The 27,201-nt window shown below is 45.9% G+C and overlaps 1 protein-coding gene across 4 annotated transcripts in view; it reads left to right on the forward strand.

The window, feature by feature from the left end:
• HIPK2 (homeodomain interacting protein kinase 2) overlaps positions 1-27,201 on the forward strand; it is a 138,709-nt gene that overhangs the window by 66,133 nt on the left and 45,375 nt on the right. The window lies entirely within an intron of this gene.

Here is a 27,201-nt window from a genome sequence, read left to right on the forward strand (position 1 = left end):
TTGAATTGCAAGTGAAATAATTAGATTAGAAAGCCACTCAGCAATTTTCCACTCATATTCCCCAGAACCGGACTCCTGGTTCACAGAGTAATTGTGAATATGATGGGAGCTATGTTTGATTTCCCCCTTCTTGCCCTCCCCTTCACTCCTCTCCTGATGAATTGCATTGTGGAAGTAGAGGCACATCTTCATTAGCAGCTGCATTTAATGTCTGAGCTCTCAGCTGGTCACAGGGGCTTTCTTGAGGTATGAAATTTGTGAGGACTTGTGAGGAAAGGGCTCAGGGAGTTGCTCTGGATTCCTACAAGCCATTTATTCCAAATCTAGGCTGTAAAAAGAAAAATAATCATCAGGTCTGCCTTGGTATGCCTTCTTGAAATGGTATGGGGATTCTGGCGTAGTTAAATGCAAGAAAACTGGCTCCAGAAACATGCAGTGCTTGCAGTGTATACCTTATTTATCCAGGGACATAGATCTGTAGCTGGTGCTTTATTTACAAAGGGCATAGCACATCCCCAAGCACCTCACAACCCAGGAGCCCTACTTTTACAGACTCGTATGTGTGAGTGAGCCCAGCAATTATTTCCCCCCTCCTTGCTCTGGGGAAGCACTTGGGGATGGGGAAAAAGGCAGGTTGCAACTGGGGTTTGTGCTCCTGGCAAGCACAGGACTTGGCTTTTGTGGTTATTGGATGTCACTAATGTGTTTGTGAGGTTCGGTCTTTGTGTTTGAAAGCAAAACCTTTTCCATCCTTGTCGTGGAGAAGTACACGGGGGAATCGTGTTTGGGGAACTTACCTATCGCTGCTTATTAATGCTATAAATCATTGTTTACTGGTTCATAAAAACAATCTGTCATAAATTACAGATCTTGGGAAAATCCTCACAGAAAGCTATCCATTTTTGCTACTTTTTCTCATTTCTTCCCTGACAGACCCCAGCAACTGCACCATCAGCCTATGGTTATTTCTAATTATTTATTTACATGCAAAGCCCTTGTCAGGAATGCTTACTTCACTTGAGGGATAACTTAAAACCAATTTGATTGGGCATGAAGAGTAATTGGACATCATTTTGAGAAGCAATCCCTCTCTGTAATCCATCACTGTTGTCACGCTAGTCTGTTTCTGAGGCAGGGCAGCGTTTGCTCATCTCCGGTAGACCAAGGCTGTTGTTCCTCCAAAGTAGAGGCCCCTTTTCCATACTGACTCTTTTGCAGCTTCTGTTTATTTCCTTAATGACTGAAGCAAAAGCAGATATTGTTAGATAAGCGACTATAAATGATTCTGGCAGCTTTGTATAAAGGCATGTGATAAATTTGCAGGGAAGAATTTGTTGCCAGGATAGATTCTGGAGCCAAAACATTGGTGCTAACCAACACGGGAAGAGTTGGGATGCTACCCCATAGGATTGCAGCCTTTCTTCTGGTGAGCACCCCTCTTGTGCTGATGAGACAAGGGGTGGTACGATGCTCTGGGCCCTGACCTCTTCACCAAAACCATTATCTGTCCCTCTTCCTTCCTGCTGCTTCCTGACCCAGTTCAGTATGTTCAGTCCTAGCTTGTTTCCTTTTTGAGCAACCTTAACCCTGTAATTTGGTCTCTGAGGCCGTGCTGGAAACCCTACGGATTTGCTGATGGGACTTCAAGTAACGGTCTGTCCACAGCGGGTGGCCTGTCCCTGTTGCTGGGACATGGCTGGGGTGCACGCCATGCATAGTGCGAGGATGCCAGTGGCTGCCGGTCAGAGCTGAAGGAGGTCCCAGTAAAGGGCAGCAGTGGGGCTGCAACCTGAGCCCGTGGTTCCTTCACTGGGAGCTGCTCCTCCTGCCTTCCCTGGCATCAGCACCATAGCCTGAGCCTCTTAATGTCTTGTGCGAAGCAGCAATTTGAATTCCCAAGCTTGCAAGCTCCAGATTCCTCCGTCTTAAAGAGCTATTAAGCTGGCTACTTGTTTGGTTTTTTTAGTTGTGTTTTCCTGTTGAAAGTAGAGACTGAGCAGAAGGGCCCCTGTGACAGGGCCCTCACCTCTGGCAGTAGTGTGCACACACAGTAGTTCCCATTAGTCCTGTCCGTTCCAAGTGGATTTAACTTTCATTTCTAAATGGCAGCATTTGAAAGGCATATAGGGCTGAGCTAACCATGTAAGTAATTAGGCTAGGAATGCAAGCAGAGGGGGCCATCAGCACTCATTATTTAAGAGCCAGCTTCATTATTTTTACTGCTTGGATGCTTATCTTAACATCAGCAGCCGCTTATATTTAAAGGGACTTTGCCTTGCAGACTTGTTCCTTGCTAGGCTCTCCTGGAAGGATGCTCAGAGTTTACACACCTTCCTCAGAGAGGTGACACTGAAATAGTCTGCTCCAAAAAGGATGCTTCCTGATGCTGAGGCTCCCAAAGTATTTACAACCTGTGCAGGCTTTGCAGGGATTTGTGTCCCCATCCCTGGAACACTACTGCCACCGTCATAAAAGCAAGATGCTCTTTGACAGCACATGGTATTTTTTATTAGGTCACAGCATGAAAATTGTCCTGGGCATCTAAAATTAGAAGATGATGAGGTCTGTAGGGAAAAAGCAGTGTCAATTCACGCAGTTGCTGTCCCAGCCCCAAAGTGCTTGCAATTAAACACCTAGCCTTGGCTCCAAGCTTTGTTGGATCTGACTTACTCTAATGGAGCTCCCGAAACTGCACAACCCAGGGTGAGCCCAAGTGCAGTGATGACTTTTATTATTATTAAATATGTATACGCTCAGGGCTGTATTTGGTAGGAGATCTCCAAAGGGGGTGAAGAGCACAGTACTGTATACCAAGTCATTATACTGGTGCTGCTGCATCCCTTCTCTGAGCCCTTTCATCCTCTCTCCTGCTTTTTATCATTCTTGACCAGATGCTCAACCTCTGCTCCCTTAAATGACCCATACACGGGGGTGGGTCACGTTGGAAGTGGGATATGCTGTGAGTCTTCAGTAGGAAAGATTAGTGTGGGGTGCTGAACTCTTTAGTGAGGGACTTTGGGGTGTGTAAGTGGGTGTGCTGCTCTAGAGCTCTTCTCATGCCACCCAAAACTGTCTGTAAATTTGAAGGCATCTTGCCTTTGAAGTGGTCTGTCTATTCTCTGAGCAAAGCCCTGGGTGCTAAGCAGCGCATTTCTCCAGGCACTTTGGAGGAAAGGGGAGGAGATGCTTTTACCTTTGCAGTTTCCTGCCTGCTCTGGTTTTCCCTGCAAATTCCTGCCCAGCGCGGCAGAGTTAAATGCTGCCGCCGCAGCCCATTGCGTGCAGGGCTGCTTTGTTGCCATGTCAACTGTGCATGTCATTTGTTTACATTTGATTTGGCAGAACATTTCATGATAAGAACCAAGGCCTCCAGTGACTTTGAACTAGGGGTTGGCTGGGCAGGGGCATAGCAGGATGGGGAGCAAGGGAGAGGTTCTGCACCCACCTTATGCATGGAGCTACCCAGGGCCTCATCTTTATAGTTAGTTCCCAGGAAAGTAGGAGAGGGGGAAATAAGTGTTGAGCCTCATACTGGTATCGATAACAGCATGTATTAATTCTCAGGCGGCTAATTGTAGTTTGATTCATGGAGTGTGGAGGTTATTCCCACAGCCTGTTGTGGCCAAGGTTGCCACAGCGAGGTAATTCCTGTGATCCTACCAAATTCCCTACTAACAGATCTGAACTGTTCTCACACATTAGTCAGCGATGGGGAGAAATGAATCTTTACAGGCAAAGACCCACAATTAGAGGGAAATCTGTGACAGGCTTTCCTGAGGACTTTCCCCAAGTAAAAAGAATATCAGGGCTTGGCCCAAAGCCAGGGAGAAAATATGTCTGTAAGAAAACCTATGAAGGCTGAAGCAGTTAGTGTGTAGTGCCCTCAGCCAGTGCAAAAGCAATGCGAGAGGAGTTGGTGCAAAACTGATTTCTCAAATTTACTTTAATGACGGTGGATTTTTTAAGTTATTTTCTCCTAAATCGATGCAAAAGTTACAGAGAGGTCGGTAAAGCAGAAGAAATTGTTTTCCTGAGTCGTTCTGACTGTTTGCCAAGGATGTTTCCCCCCCCCCATATTTGTTAACTGGTTGGGATTTCCATTTCCCTTTCTGAGCTGTTCTCTGCCTTCTGGACATGAGACACTCTGAATGTAGTGTTGATGGGAAGCATTCAGGATTCAAGTGTTGGGAAACTGGGGAGGTGATGCAATTTCCCCCTTCCTTCTTAAAAGAAAGAGATTAATTTACTATGCACTAATATGAAAAGCAAAGTTCATGTTCCTGGCGGCTCCATAGGCAAATAGAGGGGGCAGTGTAAAGTGCGTGATCCCTTAGGTGTGTGCCTCTGCCCCTCTCCCTCCAGTGTCCCATGAATCACAGTGACCACACCGTCTGGCTGAATTCTCGGGGGTTTCTGCTGTCATGCCACAGAAAATACCCTTCATCTGTGATGAATGTCCAAACCAGTGATCTCCACCTGAAAGACCATGCTGCTGGGAACATAGGAGAAATGAGTCATGGGCTGGCAGCGTATTCCCCCACTTTGATCTCTGCCATTTGTTGCTCTGGCTTGATTTTTGCATTACCTGTGTGTGATAGCTTGGTGTTGAGAATACCAAGGAAGCAGTTGTCTTCTCAGGGCATGCTCACATATATAGCCTTTGGTAACGGTGGCTGCCTGAGCAGTGCTGCCTCCCTCTCCCCGTCTTAACCTCTCTGGTACTTAAGAGCTGGCCCAGTGAGCATTTGTACCAGCTTGTCCTAAGCGAAAGCACGGGTGCGACCTGGGGTTTGGGGCAGAGACTGGTTAAACAAGAAGTGCCACAAGGTGGAGATGTATCTTGAGACCAGCAGTGCCACCAGATGTACCTGGAGACCACAGCCTCCATAACAGCCAAGAGAGGTGCTTCCCTGTGCCTCCCATGGAGGTGGGACTCCAGTGTGCAGATGGTACACGCTGTTGACATTGGTCTTGAGCTGTGCTGGAGTTGCGCATATTAGTACTTGCTTTGTCACTCATCTCTGTTAATCAGGGTGTCTCCCTCCAATCAAGACCAGTGAGGCTCGTGCAGGGGAAGCAGACAGGGAAGGTTAGGAGTGTGGCAGCATGACTTGAAATAGGAGCTATATGCCCATTCCACTTTTTCTCTTCCCTTTGGCATGTCCTGGAGAGACTGTATCTAGCTAAAGGGCTAAACCAACCCCCTGACTCTCTAGGTCGTTGTCTTCTGTAGGCCTGCGCAGCCATGTTACCAAAAGTGGTGATTTTATAAGGTGGGTCCAGCTCCCGGAGGCTGACCAACCATGTTCTGAATTCCATTCATGCAGGCCTTGAAAAAAATCACTGAAAAAAGAAAGCCATCCGGCACTACCGGCATAGTGTAGGATTTAATCTGGCTTCCAACTGGTGTAAGGTTTTTATAGGGCACTAATAATCACACGGTGTGCTCCAGTTCTTGCTTTTTAATTTGCTACTTAAGGGCGAGACTAGGTGCTTTCCTCAGAACATGAGATTCTTTAATTTTAGACACGAGGTCTGGCACCCTTTGCGGAAGCCAGCTGTCTTCTCATTTTCCTAGCAGTGCTTTCATTCTTCTGCGTTGCAAGCCAGCTCTTTTTCTGTGTGGGATCCTTCTCACCTCAGCCCTTTCCCAGTTACATAAAGAAGGAAGAGCGCTACAAGAGTGGCCGTGCTGAAATTTAAATGAAAAATAAAGAAATCATTGAGGCCCTTTCCCATGTGTTGCTACATGCCAGATGTCTGCCTATGGTTCTTCCCAAATAAAAGCACTGACAGGCAGCAGGCGCAGATCTATAGTGTTACCTGTAATAAAGAGCACTGTATGGGTAATAATATGGAATACAGTTAACAGCAAAGCAGTACATCTTAGGCTTGAGTCAAATTTCACCAAAGACAGGATGTCACTTTGTAAAGATCAATTGTTACATTGTTTTGTAGCTTTCCTCTGTCCCGTGTTTTGAAGTTGGTGTTTGCATGTCACATAGAGCCCAATGCATGGAAGAAGCATGAGGAGATAACTTCTGCAAATACTGTCCAGTAGCTTTGTTTGAGGAAAAAGAGAGGTTGCCTGCATTCCTTCTGGATGTCACCTTTTCCCTTGCTGAATCAGAATGAAGACTTATTCCTTCACCCACGCTCGCTGCTGAAACAATGTAGGCTGGAAGAGGTGCCGATGAAGGGCACAAGGTGCTCCTGCTCAGTCTTGGGCTTTAATTCTTTCCTGAACTCCAGCTCCCTGGAGACTCATGATTCCTATGCTAAGAGCAGAGATATGTTGTTTCTGTGTTTACTGGGATAGACAGATGCCCTAGTTCCTTTGTCACTTCTAGCAGAGGAGCTTTCCAGATGGGAACCTCATTTCCAAATAGCTCTTCAACAAAAATGACATTCCTTGGACTGCTTATTCTCAGAAAGTGCTCCAAGTGACCTTAATGCATTCTCAGCTGTCCTTCACAGCTGAGAAGTATTTCTGAAAGCAGAGTCACCCATTGCAGTGATACATATTTCTAATAAACTTGGCACTTGTATCCAGAGATGGTCTTGTAGCTAACATACAAGGTTAGGACAAAGGAAGTTATGTCTTGTTTGCTTGTGTGAACTTGTCCAGATTATCTTTCTGCTACATGTCTTAGTGTTCCCAGCTATCGAGTGGGATTCATAAACTGTGCTTGCTTTACCTGGATATGTTAAGGTTTCTGAAAGTCCAACACAGCTGTCTTTATGGGAACAGGAAGTGCTTGGGTCTTTCTGATACCGTTCACACCCTATGGCTGACCTGCTGGCTTGCTTCTCACAGCTAGAGTCAAATGGAACTTCCCTGTGCTTGCAGGCAAGTATGGTAGTTAGCAGCAGCTCTAGTGAATGTCCTTGCCCTAGACCCTGCTGTAAGGGTCGGAGAGCATATGCATCAGGATAGACTTTTCATTCTGTTAGGTATCTCTTCAGAACTCTGGGTAGAAATACTTCTGCCCCTCATCAGCATTATACCTGGGGACCTGTTGATTGCCAGCAGCAATTAATGTGATGCTGGTAGCAGTGCTTGGGAAGAAATGGAAGTGATTGACTTTCAAATTCAGGGCTGTTGTTTGCAGGACTGTGCTTCAGGGAAAACCCATACAAGGTTTCTGTCTAGAAACTAAGCATATCTGATGTGGTATTACAGAGAAATAATGAACAGGAAAGTTGACAGTACTGCTTTTACTGAGCAAGGTTGCGCTTCCAAGTCCACTTTAGAAGTAGGTTTTGCGAGACAGAACCATAGACACTTAGGAGGGTAATTCTCTTGGCGTCCCAAGAAGAATACTGCAGCCTCTAATTAAGCAGAGTATTAACTACCTTATCTCTTTGATGAAACTTGGTAAACTCCGCTCTGACAGAGGCACACGCTCACCTCTCTCCCTGGAAATTTGGAAGTTAAGACATGCTTTCTCTGTCATCTGTATGATTTGTTCTTCCCCTGGCTGTTCCTCTGCAGTTGTACTAACGCACTGAACTAAGTGCAGCCGTCTGTGCATTGAGCCGTATTTGCATAGAGCTCTATTTGCATGTTGGCTTGTGCTGACGTGCAACATTAATAGCATATTAAAGGAGAGCAGGGGAAGGGGGAGGGGTGAGCTAAGATTTCAGTCTTGTCTAAGCAGGGCCGTGCAAATACATTTCCTTTTATCCAGAATTAATGACTAATACGTTAACTGGCTTCGAACTGGGGTTTTGCTTGCCTGGGAGCGATGTCTCCAGTAAGAGGCTATGCTTCCCACTGGTTTCTATGCCTCCAGAGGCATTAGCAGGTTTGTCCATCATTGTCTAGAAGCGGCAAGGCTGCTTGTGCAAGGAAATCTGTTTACAACCATGAATGTCTGGAGATAAATGTAACCCAGTGGAAAGCCACAGCAGGGAAATGGATAAGAGGGAGAAAGAGGGAAGGGGATTGATGGGGGAGTGGGATAAAGGAAAAAGGGGAAAAGAGCAAATTCTATAACAAGAGAAAGCTAGAGCCTTGAACTTGGACCTAATATGACCTGTAAGAAATGGCTCAGTAGGAGGGTATGTCCCTCAGAGGGGGAGAGTTGGGATTACCTGCCATCATTCAGCATGGTCGCTGTGCTTAACATCCAAATCCATACTTTCTCCGCAGTTAGACCAACCTGAACATCAGTTCCACATCACATGCAGGGCTCAGCAGCAGCAAATGCTAGTTGAGGTGCTAGCACCTTATTTACACCGTTGTCTGTTAGTCTGTGTGGTAAATGGTCAGGGAGCAGCAGGAAAGACAAATCCCTTCCCTGCTGGATTCCCAACAGGGACACACCACTGTGGACAGGGTGGGACCTTGGGAGACTCACCTTTTTGCACATAGTTAGCTCTTAGTGATAATCTGATTGCAAGCTTCTAGGAGCCCAAGTAGTAATGGCTCCTGAGGAGGAGAGGTGGCTTAGCCCCAAACAGATTTGTATTGCCTGTCTTTAGGTGTGTGGGGGGCAGAAGTCTTCCAAACCTTGGCTTGCCAACAGTCTAATTGCCTCCTGTGCTAATGCTGAGTCACCTCTCCTTGGAGTGCCATCCAGCTGAATTGGATCACCTTCTGGGGAAGTTTTGGTGTCTCAATTCAGAATGGAAGAATAAGCAAGGTGGTAGGGGAGTGCAATGCTTCTGTCTCTGCGCTCAGTTCACTCTGTAGACATTTTGGTAGTAACCTAGTAATCCCACAGGTCACCTGGGGGAACAGTTTGATCTTGCTGTGGGGATGGAGCTGCATTATGGGGGAAGCTCTGTTCATGATCCTTGCAGAAGCCGCGAGGGGAAAACAAGTCTGTAACATCACTTGGCAACAGTTATTGTAATAGGGTTTGCTTCTTCCTACACTGCCCACCTGCATTATTTTCTCCATATGGTGGAGCTACTGTTTTTAACTGGTTCTTCCTGCCCCTTCACCAGATGGCTGTTTTTATGTGGGACCCCACATCTTTTGCTCATTGTGCCTTGCTGAGCTGAGAGCGGGGGAAAGGATCTCAGATGACAGCAGGCTCAACACAGGTGCTCCTATCTGTGGTCATGGGGGGTCGAATGTATCTGGAGCTGGACATTGGACATCATCATTAAGATGAATTTTTTTATGTTCTCTAACAGGATAACTCAAATAACAGTATGCTAGCTTACTGTTTAGTTTTGGTGGTCATGAGGTTTTGATGAGCTCATGGAGTTGAAGGAACTGTAATGGGCTGCAGACTGTGAAGTCTTCTGGGTTGCCAGCTCACTTCAGGCCTGATGTGTAACAGCTCATTGTCATCCTTTTCTTAGGTGTTAAGTACAGCTCTGCTAATACCTTCCTGTCTGCTTGCTATTTTTGCCTTCTCGGGGCAGGGCACCCACCTGTAAGCTTCTTGTTGCTCTCCACCTGCCAGGGCATCCATGTCCTGCACCATAGTGTGCTGCTGCTTTGAGTGCATCCTCGTGATACCAAGGACATGGGCTGTAAAAAAATCCCAAATAGAAACAAAAAAAACCCCACACCCCTGAAAAATAATAATAATTAAAAAAAATTAAAAGGAACATACAGAAGTTGCAACAGTAGGTGCGAAGTGTTTTAAAAAGACAAATCGCTTCTATAATTTGCACTTGAGGAAGAAGTAGCCTGCCTGAGCTCTGGGTAGCCACATTTGTATTCAAGGGCCTTTCTCATTTGCTTTTAGTCTGCTTTTCTAAGGCAAAGAGATGTGTGTGATCACACTGCTGCTGTGTTCCCCTTAACTTTTGAATCCGGTGGACAAATTCAAGCAAATTTGATGCAGGGGGGAGAGGTCTCAGTGGTATTGAGTTCTACATGTTTCATGAAAATAGGCAGCTGGGCAGAGACCCTGTTAATGCATGCCCCCGGGGGAAGGCTGCAGTGTAAGCTTGCCAGTTAATATATACTGTTGGAGGAGTGTCTGTACAGGAGCTCAGTTGTGAGACCTCCATCTGTAGGAAACAGCAGAAGTCTTTCTCTGGGCTTTCCTTTTTTTAATTTTTTTTTTCCTTTGGTGAGACTTGAAAATAAAAATAACCCTTCTCATCTTCAAAGGGCTTTACAAACATCAGCTAATTAATCCTTCCCTCATCGCCTTTGCTGCTTCAAGCAAGAGTGGAAAAGCAGGGATTTTCCTAAAAGTGAGTGAGATGGATCCTCAGAGGGCCCATCTTAGTCCTGAAGGGTCTGTTGCTCCACTCCAGAGCATGCAACTCTGTACCATGTCTTTGCTTGTTCTTTGTTTCTGTAGCAAATAAATAAACAATGGAATTCACAGAAACAACCAAGAGATGTCCCCTGACACAAGCACCCCAGCTTATGGCTAATCCATCAGTCTGAAAAAACTATAAATTGGCTTAATTGGGAGGGGAAGAAAATTCTCATCATTCAATTTTAGATCTTTAAAATTGATCACACATGAGATACTGAAATTTTCTTGTAAATTACCTTGAAAACACAGTAAGTGTTTCCTGTTCTTCTCTTAGTGTCCCTGAGGATCTTGCGGGCATTGTCAAAACCAGAAGCTTTAGACACCTCCTGGTCAGGTTCTCTTCACCCTTTGGTCCAGTAAACTGTTTGTGGGTACAGTGTCAGTCCTTCTGCTGCTGTGACAAGTAAACATTTCCTCAGGGATTCAGGGGAGGCCCAGCACTGTGCTGACACTGCCTCTCTCTGTTGGATGAAGAGAACTGTTAACCAGGCTTCACTCTGAAGGAGTCAAGCACAATAGGTGTGGATGAGAGGAGGGCACAGAGTGCAACCCTCAGTGGGTGTACATGGCTTCTACTGTCTTGGTTTCAAATGAGCTCTACCTGATCTTCCTCAGCCAGATCCTGGTTTTATACGGACGGTTGGTTTGACTTCTTGTGGTTACCCAGAGCCACCCTGCCTTGGTTGTGTGCAGAGTGGGCATCAGTGCAAAAAGCCCTGGTGGGTTGTCCTTTGATCTCAGCTGCCAGCCAGGTCTGTCAGAGGTGCCAGGATCACCTCTAGTCACAGGGATGCAGTGTGGAGTACCACAGGCGTTCAGTAATGAGAGACACCATTGAGTGGAGGGGAGAACTATAACGCCCCCTCTTTATATAGTTCTGTAGGTGAGAGCTGGGGGTGAACTGGAGGTGCCTGTAGCTGGAACATTTGTGCTATGGTCAATGCCGAAGACAGAAGGTCGTTGTTAATAGCCATTCCATGCAGCTTTCCTGAGGACTTGGCTGAGGGAGTGCATCTGAATGCAATGTTTGCTGGTAGGCATTAGGAGTGGGGAGTGTTTGGCTTATAAAGGGTTTGGCTCCTGTAGCATGTGGAGAAAGAGAGGGTTTGCATGTCACCTATGGGACATGGAAAGCAGTGTTCATTGTGGTCCATTGTGGGGTTTTTCCAGCATCCTCTCCAGTGTCTCTTATGGATCCAACTTAGAAGTATGGGTTCAAACTTAAACAGGAGAAGTTTAGATTGGATATAAGGAAGACGTTATTGTGAGGGTGGTAAGGCACTGGAATGGGTTGCCCAGGGAAGCTGTGAATGCTCCATCCCTGGTGGTGTTCAAAGCCAGGTTGGACAGAGCCTTGGGTGGCATGGTTTAGTGTGAGGTGTCCCTGCCCATGGCAGGGGGGTTGGAACGAGATGATCTTAAGGTCCTTTCCAACCCTAGCTATTCTGTGATTCTAAATAAAGTTTTAGGGATTGGGTGATGCTCTGTGATTTTTATATTTTGGCCCTTTCATATATATTTGGAAATGTATTACTATGTTTTGATGTGGTTGAACATAGTTGCATTCAACACAGTGAGTTAACCTTGGAGAGCAGCAGGTGCTGCGCTTTTGGTTTTCTTTGTGAGCATGAAGAAGGCCTATACCTCCTTGGTTTTTCTGGATCCTATCTGTGCCTAGTTTTCTTTTGTGATCTTGGAGCTCAGCAGCCCCAAAGGCACTGTAAAAGCTCTCACTCTAGTTTTCCTTCTCAAGAGAAGTTCTGTGTTTAATTTCCTCTTGAGACTACTTGTACTGGCTTTTCCAGGATGATTCTCTCTTCATTAGCATTCAGTGCATGTGAACTTTCCTGGGGTTCAAAACAGGCAATGCATACAACTTTGTATCATTGTGTGACTTCTGTCATGCAAGCTTCTCGCTCTTGTCAGTAATTTTTTTCTGTTCCACTTTGCATCAGCGTGGAGTTCTATTGCAGATATGGTTACAATTAGAAAATAATGATTTTGGTATTGTTAGAGCATGAATTGGGACAGAAGAAAGCAAGAACATAAAATATTTCTCAGACCTAGGGCTTAAAGTATTTCTCACTACTGCTGCTGCAAGAGTTATCCTTATTTTATATATGTTTACTATTATTCTGCAACTGAAAAGCCTGGATCCAGAAACTGCAGAAGGAAGAAACAGTGATTACAGAGCACAGGTTCTCAAAGGAAGCTATTTTAGGTTTCCCCAAAGCAAATAAAAAAAAAAAAAGACCTTCAGGCTTCCCAGTGTCAGAAATGTGATGCTGTACTTTGTGTAGCTACATAGTGAGTTCCCTGCAAATTCTTTGTCTTCAGATCATTGCCTTGCGCTTTCCTTGCCCTGCATAACTCTTAATTTGACTGCCTGTGTCTACACGCATTAATGTGCAAGAAGTGAGTCCAGAGTGGCTCTTGAAGCGCTGGTTGGATTTTCCAGAGCAGTAGATAGCAAAAAGGAAAGAAAAGGGGAATTTTTCTTTTAAACAGAGAATTCAGATCAGGCATCAGGAAGGCACAGTAAACAAGGAGCCTGACGTTGCTGTTTTTAGACAGGCACAGTTCGGAGTAGGATTTCACTTCAGGAGGTGCTAAGTATGTTCAGCAATATTGGCATTTTGTTTCAGTTGGATGAAGATCCAAAAGCAAATCTGAGCCCTTCATGAATGGAAACGGTCTTCCCTTGCATGCCCCTACCTTGCTTCTCCGTCTCATGCTTCTCATCTCATGAAGGGATGCGGGATGTAAAGACCCACATCCCTTCTGCCTCCATCCCACCTCGACCTCTGATGGGAGATGGCAGCTTCTCATGCTGGGTGAAGGAAAGGCAGGAAAGTGCTCCAGCTGCCTTACACTGCCCTGCGGGGATCACAGAAGTTGTGCCACTTCATCCTTCAGCCTCTGTGGCATGTTATGGGGTGGTGACAATGAGTGTAAATGAAATACATAATTAATAAAGCAGCGGTGGTTTGCATTTGGTGCTTGGCAATGGGTGGGATGTGAGGAGAAGCGACGAGGTAATTACAGAGGTGAAAAATGAGGCAGGAACATGTGGTAACCTTTCTAGGTTAGCTGTCCCTGTGATCGATGGCCTACATTGTTTTCTCGCTAACCTCTTAGTGAACCCCTGCTTAGAATAACAGAGGAAATACAGTTATTCGCTTCTCTGTCTTGTTTGTTGGTAAAGCGCTCATGTACTGCCTTATTATTGCACCCTAAATATTGCCGTGTGTTGGTAGTATATTGTGTGGAGGGTAGTGAGCTCTGCCTCATGCGGGGCCCTTTTTGTCCTCCCCTGCTTTGCTGGAGGCTACCATTGCATTGCAGTGCAGGCAATAGCACCAACTCTGTCACAGTCCCAGTTAAACCAAAAAAAGACCACTTCCCACAGCCTAAATAGGTGTAAGGGGAGCTGTGGGGATAAAGGTGGAGAAGGGTGTAGTAGAAGAGGTAACGAGACAAAAGGTGTACACTGAGGTTTTTGGTGAAGGGACAGGGAAGATCCAAGATGCTGGAGCAGTATTTTCACAGGCTTGCAACTGGTGGCACAGGCCCAGATGAAAGCATCTTTAAGGGAAGGTGTTGGTTCATTTGCATCCCCTGCTGCTTGAACATACTATGGGTTTACCTATCAAAGCCAAACTTGCTCTGTTTTCAGTAATTTCTAACACAGCCCTCAAGCAATGAGGTTTCTGAGAGCTGCATTCAGTCAAGTTTAAATATGAAGCCTGAACTCCTCCATGAGGAGGAAGATGGTTTGGTTCATGCTTTCTGGGAGGGGGAGCGTGTGATATACACCAGATAGAATTGCAACATGTAAAAAAATGTGAAGAATGCCAGGAAATGTTCTTGAACCCTGCAGTTGACTTAGCAGAGGTTACAGGCAGTCACGATAATAAAAGATATTAATGTATACTTAAGAGAGCCCCTTCTTTCAAGAAAGGGTGGATCTTTGCCTTCATGTCCTGGGAAGTACTTTTGATTGCTATATTTATTTCTTCAGAATAATTACCAAACTTCCCCTCAGCCAAAAACATTCCTGATATATGGGGATTTCTCCGTCCTTTACAAGGACAGTACTGGCTACTTGCAAAACAGTCAAATTAAGAAATGACTTCCGTACCACAGTGTGATCCAAGGACAAATTAGAAGTTAAAATTAATCAGATGGGAATCAGTCCAAATTTGCCCTCATGTATGGCAAAGAGGAGGAAAAGTTTCTTTTGTATCATGGTATTTTTCTGTCTCTCCAACATTTCTGTGGTGGCCACCTAAGGTTTTCACATGTGGGGAATGTTTATATTTTTTAAGAACTTCGCTATAGCTTTAAGAATTTGTTTTGGCAAGGAAGGGTAAAAAAAAAAAAAAAGAAACTGTAAAAGGAGACATTTGAAGAGTCCCAGAAACAAATATATGACTATGTGTTGACATGTTATGAAGGTGTTGGGAGCGACTCCTTACTTAAAATTGTGTTGAAATCTGCGCTTACTATGGATTTAAATTCATCAGCTTCACACTTTAGTGATTGAATTTAGTCTCCTGGTTTGGTACAGAGATGCGTTGGAGAACAATTGAATTCTGCATGGGATGGTTTTAAACAAAGAAAGAACTTAACTTTGCAGAAGACTTTATTTTAAAAGTCTTCCCTTTGGTGTGTTGCCTTTCCCCCCGCAAGCATCATGGTTCCTTCAGGACAGTTTGTACAGCACGAACGGTTGTTTGTCCTTCCTGCAGATACACTTAAGCCTTCCCTCGCTGTGCTCTTGACATAACCAGCAGCAGGATATCAGTAGCCTGGGCTGCTGTGGGGTTTCCCAGTGGAGCTGCTTCCATCTGTGGGCTCCCTACTGTCTCCATTGGCTGCAGGATCCAGTGTCTCAATGCTCACCCCAGTGGGTCAGGGACTGTGTTTTGTGCAGGCTTGGTTGCAGATCCCAGCTTATCAGATGCTGAGCAGCAAGTCCCAGAGCTTGAGTTTCCAGGATGATGAGGGTCCCAAATTAGGTTGCTAGTCTTTTAGGGCAGGGACTGTTTACTTACTGTTTTTTTACAGCACCTAGTACATTAGGGCCCTACTTAATGTTTCCAGATGTTAGCCTTAATATAAATGCAGTCAGAACAAGGTAAATTCAGAGTGGATGTGTTTCTGCAGTTCTGTGGAAGAGGAGGGTTCTTCCGTGGTGCTGTGCCCTGCTGCTTGTGCCAGGGGCTCTTGTCACCCTCTCCACAGGCTGTATTGATTCAAGTAGGGCTTGAGTTGAAGGTGGGAATTTTCATCTCTCCACAGTGGGAATGGCCAAGTGGGGCAGCTCCAGACTGTCAGTGTTGTTGCCAGCCACATGTTCCTCTACATGTGGATGAACAGGCATTCCCAGGCTTTTCCTAAAACTTTTTTGTAGGTGAGACAGGTCACAGAATCACAGAATGATTTCTCTTGGAAGGGACCGTGAGGATGATCTAGTTCCACCTCACAGCGTAGGCAGGGTGGTGCAACTTACCAAGTGGGAGAGTGAAGTGGACCTTGGATTTTGCAAGCTGTTCCTGACACAGCCGTTATCCGGCTGGGTGACATGTATAGGTCATTTCTCCTCAAAGTCTGCCTTGCCTCAGTAATATCCATCTCTTTGGAAAGAACCTTCAAATCCCTGTATTATTACTGCTGCTCCCAATTACCATAAATAGAAGACATTGTGGCCTAATAGATATGGCACACTGCTCACAAGGACCCTGCTTCTTTTCTTGGCTTTGCAACGCTCTCACTGTATGATCTTGGGCGAACTGCTCCACCAATCTGTTCCCCTGTCACCACACATAGTCCTAGATCATCAATTCTCTGGAGCAGACACAGTCCCTTAGCACGTTGTGTTTTAGCATCTAGCATTATGAGGCCCCGGTCTCCACCGGGACTTCTGCATGCTACAGAAATACAAATAGTTGCTGCTAATAATAATATTAAATCTGTGTGGCTTTTCAGAGATAAGTTAAGGGCAATGCTCCTTTCTCCAAGGAGCAGGCAGAATAAAGACTTTATTTTTGTCTTTTTCTAATTAAAAGTAAAATAAAGCAGCCAGTAGACATAATCAAAAGCAAAAAAAAAAATAAAGGAAGGCTGCAATAATTTGGTATTTTTAGCCTCAGTCCTGCTACTTGCTCTGTGAAACCAGTCTTAGCATCGTGGCCTGAGTCTGGTTTGTATCCATGTTTGCCAGGGATAGAAATCCTTTGGAGCCTTGTATTGACAATTGGCTCAGTATTTGGGCTAATCCCATAAAACCACCACACAGCTTGGTGCAACTTTCAGTATTTGCAATGAACAAAAGTCTCAGGGAATGTTACAGATAGACGAGAGGAGCTTCACTTGGCTGATATATGGCAGGGCTCTGGGCTGGAATGATAAGGGATTGGGATGGAGCTGGAGCTGAGCATGTCAGAATGGGAGGCTGTTGGAAATGAGGAGTTAAGTCTTGTCTGTCTCTCTGTGCTTTGGGATTTTTTTAATTATTATTTCCAAAGAAATGCAACAACAACAACAAAAGGTCTTAAATATTCAACAGTGAAAACAATAGATTTGAAAAGGAAAACAAAAACTTAGAGCCAGCTCTGGCATTGGTGCATGTTTGGCTCTGAGGGAAGCGAGAACAGCTTGGATTTGCATAAATTGCATACTGCAGGTCAGAAAGCGGAGTCAGAATCACGCTTTCATTGCGGTGGCATGAATGGGAGCACATAATTGACATTCTTCCCCTCTTGATCAGATGCCTCCTTCAGGGGAACTCTGCACCCAGTACGTTGCCACTCATCCGTTCACTGCCTGGCATGGATAGGGCTTTTGTTTTCAAATTATGATTTTTCTATTCTCTAATTTCTTCCATAACCTGGGAAAGCCCCAGCCCTCCTCCCTCCCCGGTGCATTACTCTTTGTTTCAGAGAACAACTAGAGGTCATGCTGTGCTGAATGTAGCTGTTGTTTCACCACACATCTCCCACCCCCTGGCCCCGTGCATGCCTTTGACCTTTTGGGTCAGTGTGCTCGTGGTGCTCAGCCTTGTGCACTCCTCTGAAGTTTATGGAGTCCTGCATTTCTGAGTCCAAAGAGATAAGCATGATTGTGATCACTCCAGGAGGGCTTCCTTCAGGGATGTACAAAGATGCACTTCTGGCTGGGACAAGCTTAGCGTGTCTCCTGGCTGACCCAGGACCCGTCTTTCTTTTCCATTGTTGGGCTTAATAGCTTTTCTTGCCTCTTACTATTCCCAGCTCAAGTGCAACAAGGACTTGCTAGCAGATTCAGATTCAGCAAAGCTCTTAAACGTGTGCTGAAGTTTAGATGCATCCAGTGCCCTCACTGTTTGCTTCAGATGATGGAATATGGTAAATGCCTCCAGCAAGTGCATATAGTGCTGCTGAAGACTCATGTTCGTTCAGACATTGGTAGCCACGTGGAACTCTTTCTGGCTGTGTGTCGGGTCCTGGTACTCCTCCCTGTGTGGTTCCGTGTTGGCACTGCTGGCCCAGGGCTTCCTCTATCATCCTGGATGTGTGTTTGCTGTTTCTCTCTCCACAGAGTCACTGGCCAGACCAAATGCCACGTGCCACTTGGCCATGCATGCCCCATCCTTTCCTGGGGCCATGCCCACCCTGCCGCTTGGATCCACCCAGCAGCAAAGGCAAATAGCAACTAACATCTATCGATGGCTGTGGCCTGCCTCTTCATTTATCCACCAACAAATGTTTTAACCTGTCAGTGCTAAGAAATTATATTGATTTGAGAGATTTTGTTTTATTCCTTGGGTCTGTTAATCAAAAGGGCAAGTCTTCCTTTAATATTTTCTGCCGCAGGCTCAGTTCTACTGTACCTTGTCCGAAAAAGCTTCTATTTTCAAGGCACGGGGAAAATGATGTTTGTAAAATATAAACTATGAGAATTTTCATTCCCCTCTGGCTTGAGGAGGAGGAGAGCAGCTGGTAGAGAGTGGATGAGAAAGGCTTTATCTGCTGTATTTTGGTTACTGCGCTTTGAGTGATGGGTTTAATAATTGATAGAGCAATTTAGCAATGATCCATAATCCTGAAAGAAGCCTACGCTCCCCTCCCTCTGCCGCTCCCTCCCTCCCTCTGAGACTGACAGGCTGCTCTCAGTGTTTTTGTCTGCAAAATTTCATCCCTTGGTTTCTGTAAACAGCCTGACATGGGAGAGGGGGAAAAAAGAGACTTGTTTCTAAATCTTTTGTCTTGTTTCCACAGACAGCTGTGCTGCCTTCTCCAGCTCAGGGCTTCAGTTATTTTCTCGCACCCTCTTGCTGATGGGAGCAGGAGATTTTCTTTCAGGCCCTAACCTAGATGAAATGTATATATGCAACGTGTATAGGAGAACAGTGGTGCAGAGCCTCCCAGCAGGGACCCCTCTCTCCGCATTTAAACCCAGGCTTTGTTCAAGGCTAAATCCAGTTTTCTTAACCCTAGGAAAGGTGCACAGTAATGGCAAGTGTTTGGGATCTGTTAGTGTGGTTTACTTGAAACTCTTTTAGGAATAACCCATGGAGATGGCTTTTCCCTAGAGCCTCATGTAGTGGTGACAGTGAACATCAGGATCCCGATAGGGTACCTGGTATGTGAGTGTGTGACACCCTATTTTTAAGATGGATGCACCCCTGTAGCAGCACAGGGTTGTGTTTGCAGTGCCTGTTGTGAGCCCCCTCCATGGGGTAGGGAGTTTAAGTGCTCCTGTGCGTGATGTCCACCTCTTTCTTCATGCACAGTAAGTGCAAGAAGAGAGCTGAAAAGCTGAGAGAGAAACAGGAGAGAGAGAAGCAGGAAAGAAAAAGAGGCAAAGTTACAGGTACTGAATATATGTTGAGGCCAAGGCAGGGTGAAGATAGGGAGGAGGTACAGCCTGGCAGAAAGTTGGGTATAGACAAAGTCAAGTGAGATGTATTAAGTTATATTTTCCTATATGTATTACATAGGTGCCTGACTGACAACAAGTTGTAATTAAGCATGACATAGAGTCATCTATGCACAGTTGTATTGTTCCTTAAAATTACAAGGGGTGAGGTGCTTTGAGGCACTGCAGAGTTTATGGATGCTCTGCCACGGGAGGTCTGTAAGACAGGCTGGGCAAACACTTAAGGCCAGGAGTGACACGGGTATTCAGTGGCCCAGTGCCAGTGTAAGGAGGGAGTGGGTGACTTTCTGGGGTCCGGGCTCACCCTGTCAGCTTCTGACACCATCCTCTGGAAGCTTTTTACCCTTCCCAGCCAGCACCCTGGTGCAACTTGAGCAGTGTCAAGGGGCAGGTAGTTTGGTCTGCTTCTGTGATTTATTTGCTATTAAATACCCTTAGTAATGATAGGCTCCTGAGGCTTGTTCAGTAATTATGCCAGTCAAGTCCACAAGTAATTCTTGTGTAACTTGCTCTCTGGTCATGAAAGACAGACAGAACTATGTTTGTACACTTGCTAAAAAAAAAAAACACTTGGGACCTGTACCTGCCTGCCACCCCCCTCCCCCCCCCCCCAATACTCCCAGCTATGTGATATTATGCTTGTGTATAGGATTGTGATGACCTTCCTATTGGCAAATATATAGTTAATTCTGTTGCATCAAGTTAGAGCAGTTCATGTGGGAGGGGGCCTTGGAAGGTCATTTAGCCCAACCTGCTGGTCAAGGTGGGGTCAGTCATGAGATGAGAACCAGGCCTTTGCCTTGCCTGGGCTCGAAAGCCTCCAAGGATAGCAACTGCACAGTCTCTCAGGGCAGCCTGTGATAGTGTTTCCATTATCAGCACAGTGGAGGTGTTTTCCCTGTCCCCAGTGGGAGCCTCCCCTGTTTCAGTTTGTCATCTCCACCTCCTGCCACCTACCTGAACAAGGAGCCTGTCACCATCTTCTCCATGGGGCAGTGGAGAAGGTAGCAGGCAGCCATGGCTGTCTCTCCCCCCACTGAGGTTTCTCCAGTTCACGCATTCACTGGGGTCCGCAGGTTGAGCATGGTAGCCAAATGTAGTCTCACAAGTGTGGCTGTAGGTAGGTCATCACATTCCTTGGTCTGATGGCCCTTCTCCAGGGATGCTGTTGGTCCAGCTGCTACCAGGATCCTCTTATCAGCCCACTGTCCCTCAAGTCAGGGTGCTCATGGCCTTTCTACAGAGTGGTCCCACATGTTTTGTCACCAGGGCTCATCCATCCCAGGGGCAGGGCTCAGCTTTTGTCCTGGCTGTATTTCAGACGGTCCCTGTTAACTCATGCCTCCTTCCTGTCCAGGGCCCTCTGAGTGGCAGCCCTGCTCTCAAGCACATCACTAGGTCTCTCCAGTTTGGCATCACCCATAAACTGTATGAGAGTGCACTCTGCCTCCTCCCCTGTGTCAGTGATAAAGATGTTAAACAAACCGGTTCTGGGATAAACCCCTGCAGTACCTCACTTGTTACCAGCCTCCAGTTTATATTTATGTCATGTAACATAAACCATCACCGAAGGCTGAGTGTATCCAGCTTCCAGTCCTCTGAGCTGATACAGATATTTTTTGATGTGTTGCAAACTAATCTTGAGGGATGGGTGAGGGCAATGTGAGCAATGCAGTGTTGGAGCTACCCTCTAGTGGTGGCTGTGCTGGTGGGCTGGCAGCCCTGGAAATGGCCCTGACTGCCCTCACAGCCTTTTCCAGAACATGGGTGTAGTTGTGTTTGCCCTGTGAAATAGGATCTCGTGAATAGGCCCTTTAAAGGCACTGTTCTTCCTTACAACTCAAACCAAAGCATCTCTGTGGGTAAACAGTGTCCTCTGATAGGTTGGGTGATGTTCCTCAGTGGCCCTTTCCCTCTCTCGTGAATATCACTGTTGACTAAACTCTCCAGGGTTTGAACTTAATGCTGGAAACTGAAAGGCATGGTGTGCTTGCATGTTCTTGGAGGAGTCCTGACTCTCAGGGCTGTCCTTTGCTGTGATTCTGTTGGATTGGTGCTTCCCAATGGTCCAGAGATCATGGCAGTCTTTGATGCCCAAGTGAGTAGTCTGCAGTTGTACCACTTCTGTATGGGCTTTGGCTGAGGATCCAAGCAAACGCCAGTGCTCAGGTGTGCAGGAGGAATGCATGGTAAAATGATTAGAGTTGGAAGGGACCACACAGCTCATCCAGTTCCAACCCCTGCCATGGGCAGGGACACCTTCCACTAGACCAAGTTGCTCCAAGCCCCGTCCAACCTGGCCTTGAACACTGCCAGGGATGGGGCAGCCACAGCTTCTCTGGGCAACCTGTGCCAGGGCCTCACCACCTTCGTAGTAACAAATTTCTTCCTCATATCTAATCTACATCTGCACTGAGGTCTGGAGGTGCTCTCCTGCCCACTCTAGGGGACATGGGCTGAGAAAGCTGTCAGGAGCTGTTGGTTCCTGTAGGTGTTAAGCTCTGGCCCTGGTGGCTGGCTTCTTCACAGGTGGAAGTCTGCAACTGCCCACAGAGCGTAGGAAGACCTTGAGTCTGGGAGTCATCTGTATTAGCTGTCTGCATCCCTTCCAGGTGTCTGTGAAGGTGGAGAGGTGGAGGTATGAGGGAAATAGCAACTCTGACCTTTTACTCCCAGAATATGAGCCTGTCTCCTTTTACAGCCCTGCACTTAACAAATTATTTGGGGTCTGAGAGGTGCAGAGGGACAAAAAATGGTGCTGTATGATCCCCATCTCCGTTAACTAAGGGTACTCTGAATGCTGTACTATATGGTAGTAAAAATTGGATACTTTCACAGTATACAAAAGCATCAAGTGAGCAAGCATGAGAAAGAGTCCATAAGGGTGCCATAAGAAAGGGTTCAGCTGGGAGGAGGATGGAGTCCCATCACTTGCATAAAAACGCTGTGTAAGGCAGGTGAAGAATGCAGTTCCTCCTCCTCACAGAAGGTATCTTGGTGTGTGGGAGAGCACAAGCATTGAGAGTGGTCAAGCCCTGGGCATGCAGCTGGTCTGTGCATGCCTCCTCACCCCAAGGAGTAGGGCTCCTGCCTTTCTGCCTCTGCCCAGGGCTTTCTGGGTAGAGATGTGAAAGGTGCTGCTGCTTGAAGTTCAGGCTTTGTCAGGTGAGTCTAACAGGTAGAAGAAGCCAGGAGCTGTGTGTTATCAGCTCAGCAGACAGCATCACTGTAGGTCTATCTGCAGCTGCTCTCAACCTTCTTCTAGAAGTGTCACCCCGAAGGCAAGAAGCAGGCACGCTCTGTGCTCAAGGTGCCAACGAGTATCAAGTTTTGAGTTATATTTTGGTCTGATACATGTACTTGTCCATGAAGGTCTCTGCTGAGACAATCATGCTTAGCCACGGGCCCCTACCAGTGGTGGTAAATTATCCCTGAGGAGGGCAGCTTGCAGGGGTGTTTTTAAAATTCAGAAAGAGCCCAGCTCTCCAAACCCAAGTCTGCAGAAATGAATTTTTTTGGCATTAGTTTTTAATGTCCTGTGATGTGTGGGTGAAAAAGCCAGTGAGCTAGACTGGTAATTAATTTTCCTGACAGAAACACCAGACAATGAAATTACCCTGCCACAAAGCAGGGTTGCTAAAGTAAATACTCTGCCAGAGGCAGGAGGTCTGAAAGCAGGACGGGATCATATATGAGGTGCAAGCAAAGGATGAAATGGCACTTCTGCCTCTGGGTACCGCGGGTGCTACCAGCATGGAGACCCTTGCACCCTAGGTCCCCAGCATCCAGCGCGAGCAGCTCTCTGGTGTACACAGGCACATTCAAGCAAGGCTCCATGGTGCTGGGAGACTTACTGGACCCAGTGCTGAGCTCAGGAACAGGTCACCCTTTGCTGGCCAGGGAGTAATTTGGTCTGGAAAAAGGGGGTAGGAGACATGGGAATGGGCTATGACATTTTCCCTTGGAGATGTAGGCTCTTAGCAGGGCTCTTCAGTCTATCCCAAGCTGGTGGCAAGTGATCTAAATCTTTGGTCTATGCTGGTGAGATTTGTGTAAGCTATGGAGCAGGTTGTGCCTGCACATACAGAAGGGGAGTGCCTTTCTCTGAGAAATACTGAAGGAAGCTTGAAGGAGAGGAAGGACAGGATGAAGTTTTCTGTTTTCCCTTTGTCTCATAATGGAGGCTGGAATTAATGTGCTGAGGGTGTTACGGATGCACAGCTAAAAAACTGGCAGAGAGCAGTAAAGAGGGATGTTTCTGCATATACCAAGTTACCTGGCACTGGGCTGCCTTTGCATGGTTTCAGACAGGATCCTTACCAGAATCAAAAGGTTTGGTGAGTCTGTGTCAGTACAGAAAACACTTCCCTATGCAGCCATGGAGCGGTCTGCTGAAGACAGTGCTGGTCCAGGAGGACCTGCTGCCACGTGAAATGTCCTTCTGATTTATAATCGCAATATTCTGACATGTACACTGTAGTAGGGAATTTTCCCCTGTTACATAGCGTTACCAGCTACAGGATGGAGAAATCCCACATAAGAGCCAGCTAAAATGTGGAAATGTTTTCTTTCCTTTGGAAAAGAGAATTATACGTTTGTATTGCTGAGCTAAATCTGAGTGCTTTTAGGCATAAAAGGGTCAGTTGTGGAGTGGACTGCATGCATGTTTTAGGACCAGAGTTATTTAATGTATTAATTATTTGTAGAAAGTGGTAGACCAGCAATGAAGTGCTTAAGTGCACAGATACCACAGGCTTGCTTAGATTAGGCTGCAGAAAAGAGTGAGGAACATTTAAGGGACTTGATCTAGATTATAGGCAACATTATGCCAGATCAGCGCAGTACTGAAAGGCAGTTAGCATTGGAAGAGAAAAACCAAACTATTTCTACATAATTCTATGTCCTAAATTAACTGCAGCTCCTCTGGAGAAAGGACTGTGTGTCTCAGAGGATCTCCCAGATAAAACATCTGCTGAAATGCCTCGTGTCACTCCAAAAGCAAACAAAATATTAGGCTTGGGGAAGACTGGAACGCAAAAGCATTCTGCAAATAGTGTAAAATAAGTCTGGGGAATATCCTCATGTTTAACTGTTTCTAGGCTGTTCAGCCTGTCTCCAAGCACTCATGTCAGGAAGGGGAGTTGTAGGGCCAGGCAGTGGAAGTGGATTGAAACACTGAGAAGCCAGAAGCTGCTGCAAACAGGGAGGAGCAGGGCAGGGATATAAAAATAGCTTGTTCTAAAAGAAAGGTGATGCAGGCACTTCCATCTTCACCTCTATGTGAGTCCATGTTAACATGAAGTGAGAGGTGACACATTTAAACCTAACCTGATGAAGGAAAATCAGGCTTTAAACAACTGAGGCAAGATGCTATTGAAAGCAGAAGGTTGCCTGTGGAACTCTGTGCCACAACATGTGATTGAAGTCAGGATCTCACCTTGTCTTGATCTCACCTTGTCTAAAAAAATTGACGTGTTCATGTTAAGAGAGGAGATCCACATGTTAGATACAGGTCTATGTGCAGATGGATCTGTGTGTCCATAACGGAGCATACAAAGGAATTTTCACCCAGCAGAGGTTCAGAAAGCATTTTATTAGTTGACTAGTTGTTTTATTATGGAACGTGTAGCATCCTCCATCAAAGCGCTCAGTGTTGGCCATTAGCAGAGTTTTAGCAGTCAGGCAGAGACCATGGCTCCTCCTGGGTTGACTCCAGCTCCCTCTTGCATGGCAGACAGGAGGTGTCTACAGCTGAAAGTGTGGAAGCCTGTGTGGAGTCTGATAGCTGCCATTCTTGTGGTGTCTTAAGGACTGCGTAATTAAGCTAACAAGATCTTTTTGTCTTAGGGCCACTCCCCCTCCATGGAAAAACCGCAGTCACAACACGAAGGCTGGGAGCAAGCCACAGAGAACGCTGGCTGGGGTGTTCGTAGAGCACCATATCACTTTGATCTGGCCTCTCACTCACAGGGGTTCTCATCTGTGTTCCAAAATTGTCATCTGTTTGGGGCTGAATGGGTAAAGATGGCAACTTATTTATAGGCTTCATTTAGCTTCCAAAAAAAGTAAAATGAAATAAAACTATCTCACCACCTTCCCTTCCTACAGTGATAGGTCTGGTTTAATATAATGAATGTTATCCCATTTAGTTGTATTTTATGTGTTTAAATGGTATGGACACTGGTTTTGTGCTTTTCTTCCCAACAGTGGAGGTGCCAAACTTCTTTTGTGTGTGAAAAAAGAAAATCTCTCCTCACTGCTGCAGTCCAGAGCTAGAGCTTTAAGAAGCAAAAAAATTAGAGATTTTGGAACCTCAAATTCTAGGTCATCCCTTCTTGCAGGGGTCTGGAGGTGCTGGCAGCATAAGTGTGGGGAGGGAAGGGAGGAGGTATGTGCTTCATATAACAGCAGTGCAAGTGATTTTTATGATCAGGGAGGTTTCTAAACAAAATCACGTTGGGAATATCCTATCGATGGTCCACCCCTCTGCTCCCTCCACTTGAGTTAGTGGGAGGGATTTGAAGTTCAGCCGATGTGTGGCTGAGCTCTCGTTAGTGACCAGGGACATTTTCGTTCACAATGTGGAAGGCAGACAGCGAGAGGCAGATGGCTTTGAATGCAGGATTTACATAGTAATGAGATGCAGGTCACCATAGCTGTCTTTTTCTCTCTGCATTTTGTCTAGGTGTCGAGTAGTGTGCAGGGATGATGGAATGGGAGGAAAGGAGAAAATTAACCCCTTGTTCTTAAAGAGAGATTGGAGTTAGAATAAAAAGTTTGTCACAGTAGGCTAGAGAACAGGGGGGTATGAGAACAACAAGCACAGATGAAGCTAGAAGAGCTAATGGTAGCTTAAACTTTCTGGCATATTTTTTTGAGAGAATGACTCTAAGCATCTTTAAAATCACAGAATTTCCTGTAATTTTTACATTCTGCATTGCTGGTTTGAGAACAGATGGTTTGGGGCTTTTATTATTACCAGTCAGTCCGAAATCGGGGAGTTTGTAGACTGAAGATGGGGCATGGATTCTTGCTGCAGGGCATTAGCTTATTTCTTTGGAAAAAGTTACCCACTTTGCGTGGTTTCTTGGCTAAAGACTCGTCTTCACATGACTGTGTAATGGTGTGATTAAAACATAATATTTTCCACTGCAATTGGTAATCCTTAGTATGATCTCACTAGTGTCAGATCTTATCCTGATGACAGATGGGAAACTGGGAACCATGGGTCCTATTTCCAGCTCTAGATGGTGGCACTTGATTTGCTCAATAGTCAACCCCAGGCATTCTCAAAATATGCATCAGGGCCTGAGAAATCTCAAGGCTATTTTTAAAATTATGAAAGTTTTAAGGCAATGCAAGTTTCTTTCTTTTATCTGTCATCTGTGCATTCTTCTTAACAGTTAGCAATGGGAAAGTAAGCATGAGAAAGTGAGGTTTTATTTCTGTTTAACATCACCTGACTGCAGGAGCTGGGGTTTTAGAAGTGTTGCAAGATCTGCAAGAAGAGCAGGAAAGAAGCTTTAGGTGATCCTTTTGTAAAGTATCAACTGTGGCGCTTAAATGCATGTGGAAGTCTGAGCTTCCACAAAGGGAAACTAGGAAGTGTTTGTGTGCAGAGGTGGGTTTTGTGTAACGTTTTCAGTATTTGTAAAATACTTTTGATTCTTCCGCATGGAAGTTGCTTTTGGAACACAAAGCATTTGGGGCACGATTCACGTTCTCTCACCTTGGCCAGTGGAGTTTAGGGAGCTCATCTAACGTCATCTTCTAGGCCTTTTTGGCACCAGTGGAGAAGGATTCAAACCATCCCAAGGCAGTAGGATAAATCCCCTTTGGCGGGTGCGGGGGTGTCTCCTCATTGACCACACAGTGTGCATGGTACCTAGTTAAGATGTGACAACAGCTTCCACCGGGGTGGAAGGTGAAATGAGCCTCACTCTAAGGTCCCGTGGAAGTCTGAGCTGAGGCTGGTTTTGCTTATTTGGACATCTCCTCCACATCCCAGCCAGGGATCCTTCTGGAGAGCTGAAGCAGAGCT

This window comes from Neopsephotus bourkii, unplaced genomic scaffold (assembly GCF_033783945.1).
Source record: "Neopsephotus bourkii isolate Nb327-2 ecotype Australia unplaced genomic scaffold, CSIRO-AGI_Nbou_v1 NB_1589, whole genome shotgun sequence".
Classification (NCBI taxonomy): Eukaryota; Metazoa; Chordata; class Aves; order Psittaciformes; family Psittacidae; genus Neopsephotus; species Neopsephotus bourkii.